Here is a 9,688-nt window from a genome sequence, read left to right on the forward strand (position 1 = left end):
GGTTTATCACATGTGAACATTCTTTATTGCAGAAAAGACTCTTTGAAATCCCCGTTTCAGGCCCACCCCCACACGTATCCACAATAGAGGTCCTCACCCTACATACAATAGGAGGGGGCTATCACGCGGCCGAGTGTTCCGCCGATTCTTAGGATGTGTGCACCTGATCGTATCCCAGGGGGTGGGGAGGCCAGGATCAATAGTAGCTCCTTTGAAGAGGAGCGACTCCATACAATAGGGCGCAATAAACTGTATCCCCCGGCTAGGTGATGGCCTGGGACCCGTGCGGACAATCGGATTCAGAGGAAGGGGTCATCAAAGGAGAGGTATTCATGAAAGGAAAGGAAGTGTTGGTCAGGCGCGGGCGCAACTCCCAAGGACAGAGTCATGCGGAAGGAGAGGGTTTACGACTTGTGCATGTGAGAGCGGGGGCAGCCAGGGTGTGCAAGGGATGCTCGCATGGTCAGGGGAGCGCGCTGGCGATCGATCGTGAACAGGGAGACCATGGTACCTAAAATAGCTGCCGTGCATATTGTACATGGATGACAAGATGGCGCAGATGATGTTCAGTTCGCAAACTAAAATTCCACAGTCCTCCCTTTTAACATGTCTCGTCAACTTGTCAATTCGGGTCTATCCCCATAAGGCCACGTACTTCTACCTCGTAGAGGGGACTCAAGTGCTCAGTTCGGAAGTCCAAAGTCTTAGGGCACAAGCAGTTAGAAATGAGTGCACACAAAGATGGCAAGCATTGAATACCTAGGCAACACCCACATAGTATCACAATCGGTATCAATATGAATGTAAACAACCTCCATCCCCAGCCCTTCAGAGTGTCCCAAAACCAGCTCCCAAGTGACCATCCTTCTTGCTCTTGATGAACTTCTGAGGAAAGTCTATGGAGGTGCTCAATTGCCTTATAGACTGAGGGCGAGTTATCTGGCACGTAGGTGCAACAGCTAGATCCGATGATGCGGCATGCTCCTCCACGATCGGCTAGAACAACGTCTAGAACCAAGCGATTTTGAAGGGTCACAAGGCGGACCGCCTGAAGCTCAGCCGTGTTGTTAGCGAGGGCGCCAGCTGTGATGTTGATGGTTGTTTCTATTGCCTGGGTCAGATGTCGGATGGCGCGGCTGTTCGCCATCGGGCCCCAAAGAGGAACAAGTCCCTTCGCTGCATCCAGGAACTGTGCTCCAGTAGAGTCGGCTTGACCAATGTCAATTGCGCGTCTCTGTCGGTGATGATCAGCAGGGGCTACATACGTGGGGGGGAGGACGAAAGCGATGTAGCAAGTGCCTCTCCAACCTTTCGGGAGCCAGGTGTAAGCTTTGGTGCCACAAACAAAGTACATATTTGGAGAAGCAACAAAAGAGGGGGGGTCAGTTGAGTCCAGTGACTTTGTGATGTGGCAGGCACTGTGACCTACCAGCTGTCTTCCCAGGCCTTCGATGCACACCTGGCCAGTGACGTTGATGACAGACAGGGCCACAGTCAGAGTGGCGGCGGTTCGCATCCATAGGTGGGAGAAGGTGGTTCTAGCTGGATTATGGAGCACCTGCATTTCTACTCGTTCCTTTGCAGGGATGTCCATAAGGAAGGCGGAACCAGAGGGAACAGGACACAAGGGAGCAGATGTCCTTCCGGTTGTGTTCAGCCAGAACCCATGGTAGAAGTGTGACACTGTTTGACCAGAAATGGTGTTGTCCTTGTGGCTTTCTTGCATGAGGATCAACCAGGCAAGGCAGGAGCCATGAACTGAGAAAGGAGAAGGGATGAAGGGGATGGAGTGACCGGTGGCATGCGGGAGCAGTCCGCAGATCCAGCAGTTGGTGGCATTTGCAGCAAGGTTGTGCTGGTGCAACAGTTGTACAAAGGAATTGTTCCAGAACTCCTTACGCCTCTCTCAGAGCTGAGGTGAGAGGGAGATCAGGTGATGCTCTTTCATAGTGGTTGGCTGTGCAGTGGTTAGCAATATCTGATGAGCAGGAGTGCTTTCCTCCAAGATCCAGAAGGAAGTCATGAGGAGGAGGCAAAAGAGGAAAGCAATGAAGAAGGCGATTGTCTTTGATTTGTGCATATTGTCAGTCTTTGGGTTCCTGTAGTGGGTATTCCCGGCTGCTTCCATCATCTTCTTATCTGGCGCTTCCATCATCTTCAAGGTGCTCGGTAGCGGGCAGAACCACAGACTTTGTTTAGCTTCTCTCCGGGTAACCCTTGGTGGTGTTTGGGTCACCGTTCTGAGATTTAACTTAGTCCGTGGTCTACTTAGCCGAAGCTCCCTCCTTTCGACGCAGGAAATACCCTTCCCTGGTTGGCACAGTGGGATCAGGGAATTTTGCAAGTTCAAGTGCCTCGGTATCGGGATAGCAGTTCAGTGATGGTCGATCCTTGTTCAGGAGCTCTTCTTGGTTGTCGATGTCTTCGGTGGTGGCCAGGGTCGAGGAGACCTTCTTGCAGTGGTGTGCGTGCAGCCAGTGCCGCTTCCCCTCCACTCGAAGAGCCGTCCGGGTGGTGATTAGTACTTGCCAGGGGCCCGTCCACCGGGGTTCCAGACTCTTCGCTCGTTGAAAATTCCGGACTAATACATAGTCCCCCGGTTGGATGTCGTGGCCCGGACCTCTAGAAGCATCGGGGATGGCCTGCTGCACCTGCTGATGAATGACAGACAATGTTTTTGTTAATTTGTACAAGTAATCAGACAGCAGGACGTCCGGGACATCATGAATGGAGGTCGGTTTGGGGGCAGTCCAAAGGTTCATTGGTCGCCCGAATACAACCTCATAGGGGGTCAAATGGTGCTTAGTGGGAGTGGAGCGCATTGATAGCAATGCCAGTGGGAGGGCATCTGGCCATTTAAGTCCCGTGGTGGACCACTATTATTTGACAATTTCAGCTTCAATGTAGCGTTGTGTCGCTCCACCAAACCAGCAGATTGGGGGTGGAAGACCGCATGGAACCTCTGCCTCACACCCAACCCCTTCAAGATTAGCTGGATAACTTCTGCTATGAAGAGGGGCCGTTGTCGCTCCATAAAATTCAAAGGAGGCCGTAGCGAGGAAAAAACTCTTTCAGTAGTACTTTGGCAGTAGTCATGGCAGTATTATCACGGGTTGGATAGGCTTCCACCCATTTGCTGAAGGCACATACAATGACCAGTACATACTTCAAGCTTTGGCATCTCTCTAGCTGAATGTAATCCATCTGGAGGACCTCAAAGGGGTGGTCGGGGATTCCAAACCCTCCCCGGGGCACTACAGTTCCCTTCCCGGGGTTGTGTTGCAAGCAGATAAGGCACTGCTGAACCAGACGTTTGGCTGAGTCGGGGATTTTGTCGTTGTGCCAGACTTTAGAAATGAGCTTGACCATGGGGGCAGATCCTATATGTGCGGGGGAGTGTGCCATAGTCAGTATGGGGATCAGGTATGAGTCAGGCAGCAACCATTTGTTCGCATCCTTTGTCCGCCAGCAGCCTTCATCGTCCTTCAGACCCACCCGTGCCCACTCAGTCAGTTCGTGAGGTGTGCTGGCCGACTGGATGTCTCTAATCGTCTCCCTAGCGTCAGTCCATTTCTCTGCTTGTGACCTGGTCACATACATGCGTGTCGTTGTCCTATTTTCGGCTGTGGTTCGTGCAGTGATATCGGCCAGCGTGTTTCCTTGTCCGACTAGGTCCGTCACCTTCTTGTGTGCCTGACACTTGATCACTGCTAATCGTTTGGGGAGTAGTACTGCTTAGATCAGGGCAGAGACTAGATCCCCGTGGAGGATGGGTGTGCCGTGGGACGCCAGGAATCCCCTTTCCCTCCATAAGAGCCCAAAATGATGAACCACCCCGAAGGCATACTGGCTATCGGTGTATATGTTCGCTGTGGTTCCTGCTGCTAGGATGCATGCTCGTGTCAGGGCAACCAGTTCCGCTGCCTGTGCAGATCGTTGTGTAATGCGGGCTGTCTCTACTACGGTTCGGGCCGTGGTGACTGCATAGGCAGCTGAAGTGGTGCCATCGGGGAGTTTGATGCAAGAGCCGTCCACCCACAGCTCTCCGTCAGGGTCAGGAAAAGCTGTGTCTCTGAGGTCAACCCTACTTCTAGTCTGTTCGTCCGTGAGGGTCACGCAGTCGTGTACAGGGGGCACATTGGGATCGTTCTCTGGTAGGGGTAACAAAGTTGCCGGGTTCAGTGTAGTGCATCTTTTCAGAGTGATGTGGGGTACGAGCAGAGTCAGTTCGTATCCAGTCAGTCGGGCACTCGTCAGGTGTTGCGTCTTGGTTTGGTTCAGGAGGGTGTCAACTGCATGGGGTACTAGTACCGTGAGGGAATTCGAGAGCACGATCCCCTTACTCTGTCGGATAGAGATAGCAGCGGCAGCTACAGCTCGAAGGCAGGCAGGCAAGGCTCTGGCTACGGGGTCAAGAGTGGCAGAGAAGTAAGCGCACGGTCTTTGCTTTGGGCCAATGGACTGGGTCAGGACAGATAAAGCGCACCCCTCCCTTTCGTGAGTGTAGAGGGAGAAGGGCTTTGTGTAATCTGGTGTTCCCAGGACAGGTGCTGAACAAAGGGCATTCCGCAACTCTTCAAAGGACGTTTGGCATTCGGGGGTCCAAGGGAGCGGGAAGGGGACATCTTTGGTCAACAAGGAAAGTAGGGGTTTTATTATGAGGCTGAAATTTGGTAACCACTGTCTGCAGAAAGAGGTTAGACCCACCAAAGAACGGACTTGCTTTTGGGTTTTTGGGATGGGGGTGTCTAGGATAGTTTGGATTCGATCGGGCGTAAGTTTCCTCCCTTCTTTGGACAGGAGATGGCCTAGGTATGTCACTTGAGGCTGGCAGAACTGCAATTTCTTTTTAGAGACTTTGTGACCATTTTCTGCAAGGAAGTGTAAGAGTTGGACAGTGGCTGTGATTGCAAGTGGGGTGGTGTTGGCCGCCAAAAGGATATCATCGACATATTGGATCAACACCACTCCATCTGGTAATTGGACGGCGTCCAGCTGTCTTTTGAGGGCCTGGCTGTAAATGCTGGGACTTTCAGTGTAGCCCTGGGGAGCTCTACAAAATCGGTACGAGCGGGATTTTAGGGTGAAGCCGAAGAGATAGCGGCTGTCTGGGTGGATGGGGATAGAGAAAAATGCATTTTTGAGGTCAATGACAGTGAAGGTGGTGGCAGTGGGCGGGGTGAGGGTCAGAATGGTGGTGATGTCTGAGACCACAGGGTACTGGGGTACGACCACTTTGTTAACCTCCCGCAGGTCGATGATGAAGCGGTACGCTTTCTCATCTCCCTCGCCTTGCTTCTTAACAATGGGTAGGATAGGGCTGTTGCAGACATTGCTAACTACTTCCTCGACTACTCCTGCATCTACCAGGGACTGAATGATCGCTACCAGTGCCTTCTCGCCCTCGGGCGATATCCGATACTGTGGGAGTTTCGGGAGTATTGCATCTTGTCTTACCATTATGTGTATAGGGTCAATCATCATTCGTCCCACATCAGCGTCATTTTTGGCCCATAGGTACGGGGGCAGGGTGTCGAGCAAGGACAGGTCAGCGTCAGTTATGGAGTACATGTGTCGTGCTGGGCAGGATTTGGACATGCTCGGATTGTCGTACAGGATGACTTGGACTCCATCTGGGGAGCACCTAATGGTAGCCCGAAAATGCTTTAGTAAATCAATACCCATAATGGCGTCAGGGGAGTTGGAGGAGAGAAAAAATGTTGTGTCAGTGAGGTTGTTTTCTAGGTCAAAGGAGATAGGTACGGACAGGGGGTTAGTGGAGGGCGTCCCATCGAAACCTATCGATGTAATGTGTGAGCCAGACAAGGGTGCCCTTGGAATCAGTCGTTTTGATAACACACTACGTGTCGCCCCAGTGTCTACCAAAAATGGAGGCTTTGTACCCAGGACCTTAGCGGTGACGTAAGGACCTTGCTGGTCAACACAGAGCTCGACTGGATCCCTCCCTTGCCCCTGGCAGTCCTATGCAAAGTCGGGGGCATTCTCACTGTCAGATAGTTGACACTGGTTCTGTCGGGGACGGTCAAACGTGTTCGATCTCCCTGGTCTGTCGTTGTTGGTGTCATTTGTGTACCCTCGTCCTTGTCCCCTATTTCTCGGTCCAACCGCTACGTCCTTGGGGTCCCTATTTCTGTTCATTTCTAACAGAACCGGACACTGGGATTTCCAATGGCCGAATCCTTTGCAGAAGGCACACTGGTCCTCGCTAATGTCTCTACGTCCAGTGTGGGGTGTTGGGGTGCAATCTTTCGGAGGTGGATTTCTAGGGGTGGTTGATTGGTAGTTCCCCCTGTGGGGTTCTCTTCCGACCGCTACCCCTTGTATCTGGGCTATCATCACCCTTTCTTTTAAATCTTTCTTCTTTCTTTCGGATGCCCTATCACTCTCATTCTTTTGATGTTCGTAATACTGAGCCATCTGAAGGATAGTTGCGGGTTTAGAGGCCCCCCAACTATTCTCGCTCGTCTGTAACTTTTGGGAGACCTCTTGTGATAGACCCTTTACATAATTTTGCACATACAGGTGTTGCCCGGTGGCGGTTGTCATGTCTTGGCCACTGTAGTCGGAGAACACAGTCTCAAATCGGGAGAAGTATTCCGATACGTCTTCCTGGGGTTTCTGACGGCAAGCCGTGACTATCGACCAATCTACCTTTTTCTCTGGGATTAATGTCTTTAGCTTCTGAACTATTTTATCTGGGAGTTCCAGTACGTCTTTTACAGGTTTCCTTCCGGACTCTCGCTGTCTATCTAGTTCACCGAGTTGATTCCAGGTAGGTCCGAACAGATCTGTGTGGTCAGCTTTCCGGATTTGCTTCCACACGTCAGCCGGCAGACATAACCCGAAAAACAAGTCAATGTCCGCTAAAGTCATTATCGTCGAACCCAAGGCTGTGCCTAATTTGGTATAATATGCTGTCGGGTTCTTTCTTAAATCGGGCAGGGTTTGCCTAAAAGTTAAGATATCTTGTCGATCCCAGGGTTGATACACCCAATTGTACACAACCGTCCCCTTTGCATCTATGTGGTTGATATCGTCGTTTGTTCCCTGACCTCGTGGCGGAACCCAGTAAGGGGCCGCCTCTCTGATAGGCATCATAGTGTTGGCTACTTCTAATGAGGACCCGGTCGTTTCAGGGACCGTAACCTTGACTTCTGGTTTCTGTTCCGTGAGGTGGCGGAAGACTTCAAGCGTTTGCATGAAGAGGTCCGTCACATCATGTTCAGACCCATCTCCAACATCGACCTTTCTATATAAAGTTGTCAATTTAGCGGGGCCCTTATTCTGATACCTATCCTCATATGCGTTCAGGGTGTGGTAGCTGAATCGTAAAATGAAATGCCGTCTGTGGCTACCGGCATGTGAATTGTGCATATCCATCGTGTATTCTTCGCTCTCCTTCCGTTCTACTAGTGTCTTCACTATCTTGTCAATCCCATCCCGCTCATCTTTGCTCAATCTATTTGGTCTGGCTGGTGGTTGCTTGCTAGCCTCGGGGTCGTCTGGTGCCGTTACTAATGCAGCCGGTGCAGAGGTCGCAAGGGCCGGGGCACTAGCACTAAGGTCACTCTCGCTTGTATTTGGAGCTGGTAGGTGCTGTATCAGAGGTTGGCAGGGGGCATATGGAGGGGGCATGTAGATGATTGGAGGACCTAGCAGTAACTCATCGTTCGCCCGTTGTTTGGAGGGCAGCTCAGGGTAGAGCGTAGAGGGGGTCCTAACAGGGCATTGGCCTGTCAACCCTGATTCTTGCTTTTGTGTAGCTTCCTTTCTTTCTTTTATTTCTTCTTCTAGTTGCTTAGCGGCTAGGAGGGCTGCCTTTCGTAATTCTTTCCCTATTTTTGCTTCTTCTCTTTTCTTTCCTTGTTCCGTTTCTTTGCGCCACATGCCGATACTATCGAGCAAGGTGGGCGTAGTCTTATTTTTCTGGAGCACTGCTTCTAATGTTTCTATTTTATGATCATCAAAGGAACCTATCAGTGGCCACTGACTTTCGGGGTCCTTCTTTGTATATTTATGCCATAACTTGTTATAAGCTATAGCGACTAGTCCATGCTTAATGAACATGTCCTTATTAGGGGTGCCTTCCAGTGGAGCCGGATGGTTCATCTCTAATAAGCGGTCCGGGCTAAACAGGCTACCAATCAGTGGGGAGAAGATAGGCATGACGGATTACAACGGGGACAAAAGTCTGCACTACCTATCTTATCACTGCGCGCAAAGACTAGACAGAATATTTCTATTCTTCGTTGTTTGCAGGCGGTGAATACCTCAAGAGAACCAATATCGAACAATCAATGTTCGGTCAATCAAACAATCAATGGGGAGAATAAGTAGGCACAACGGGTTACAACGGGGACAAAAGTCTGCGTTACCTACCCTTTCGCTACCTGCAAAGAGAGAACCTGTTCTTCCCCGTTTGCAGACAGAGAATCTCCAGAAAACAATCCGCGAACAACAGTTCGGGCCAAACAATCAGTCAGTGGGGGAGGAAGATAGGCACGACGGATTACAACGGGGACAAAAGTCTGCGTTACCTATCCTTCGCTACCTGCAAAGAGAGAGCCTGTTATTTCTCTGTTTGCAGACAGCGAATCTCCAAACAAATCAACAAAAGAGTAATACTAGTATTATCCAAATCAAACAATCATTTCGCAATTTGTCGCATTTACACGACCTTACCCGGACTGCATGGGCAGTTTCCTGTCTTCCGAATCCAGCGCCCGATCGTCCTCTATTCTTCGTGATCTTCGCGGCACTCCTGATGGTTCCCAGTCAGGACCGTAGATCACTCGAGAGAGGTCTGTTCAGAATCAGTGAAGTTCGGATGATCGGCTGTCAGACGAGGGTCTATCGGACAGGAGCTCTCCCGATCGTTGCAGTTGTTCACTCTATCTTCAGGACCTCTCCCACTAGATCCACGAGTCACTGATGGTCCCCACGTTGGGCGCCAATTGTGGAAAAAGGTAGGGCTGATGGCCTTTTTCAAAGTTGCCCGGCGCTAACCACCTCTATACCATTCTAGTTATCAAACAAAGAGGCAGGCGCTGGAGACTGGAAGGCAGGAAACAGAAGTTTTTATTCCGACGGAGCAGAACACTTCAGATCAGACAACAAGGTATCGTTTCGAGGTGCTCTAATAGCCTCTCTGAGGCCTGGCCTTTTATACCCTGGTTTATGACATGTGAACATTCTTTATTGCAGAAAAGACTCTTTGAAATCCCCGTTTCAGGCCCACCCCACACGTATCCACAATAGAGGTCCTCACCCTATATACAATAGGAGGGGGCTATCACGCGGCCGAGTGTTCCGCCGATTCTTAGGATGTGTGCGCCTGATCGTATCCCAGGGGGTGGGGAGGCCAGGATCAATAGTAGCTCCTTTGAAGAGGAGCGACTCCATACAATAGGGGGCAATAAACTGTATTCCCCGGCTAGGTGATGGCCTGGGACCCGTGCGGACAATCGGATTCAGAGGAAGGGGTCATCAAAGGAGAGGTATTCATGAAATGAAAGGAAAGGAAGTGTTGGTCAGGCGCGGGCGCAACTCCCAAGGACAGAGTCATGCGGAAGGAGAGGGTTTACGACTTGTGCATGTGAGAGCTGGGGCAGCCAGGGTGTGCAGGGGATGCTCGCAGGGTCAGGGGAGCGCGCTGGCGATCGATCAT

The sequence above is a fragment of the Lissotriton vulgaris genome, chromosome 4_1 (genome assembly GCF_964263255.1).
Source record: "Lissotriton vulgaris chromosome 4_1, aLisVul1.2, whole genome shotgun sequence".
Taxonomy (NCBI): domain Eukaryota; kingdom Metazoa; phylum Chordata; class Amphibia; order Caudata; family Salamandridae; genus Lissotriton; species Lissotriton vulgaris.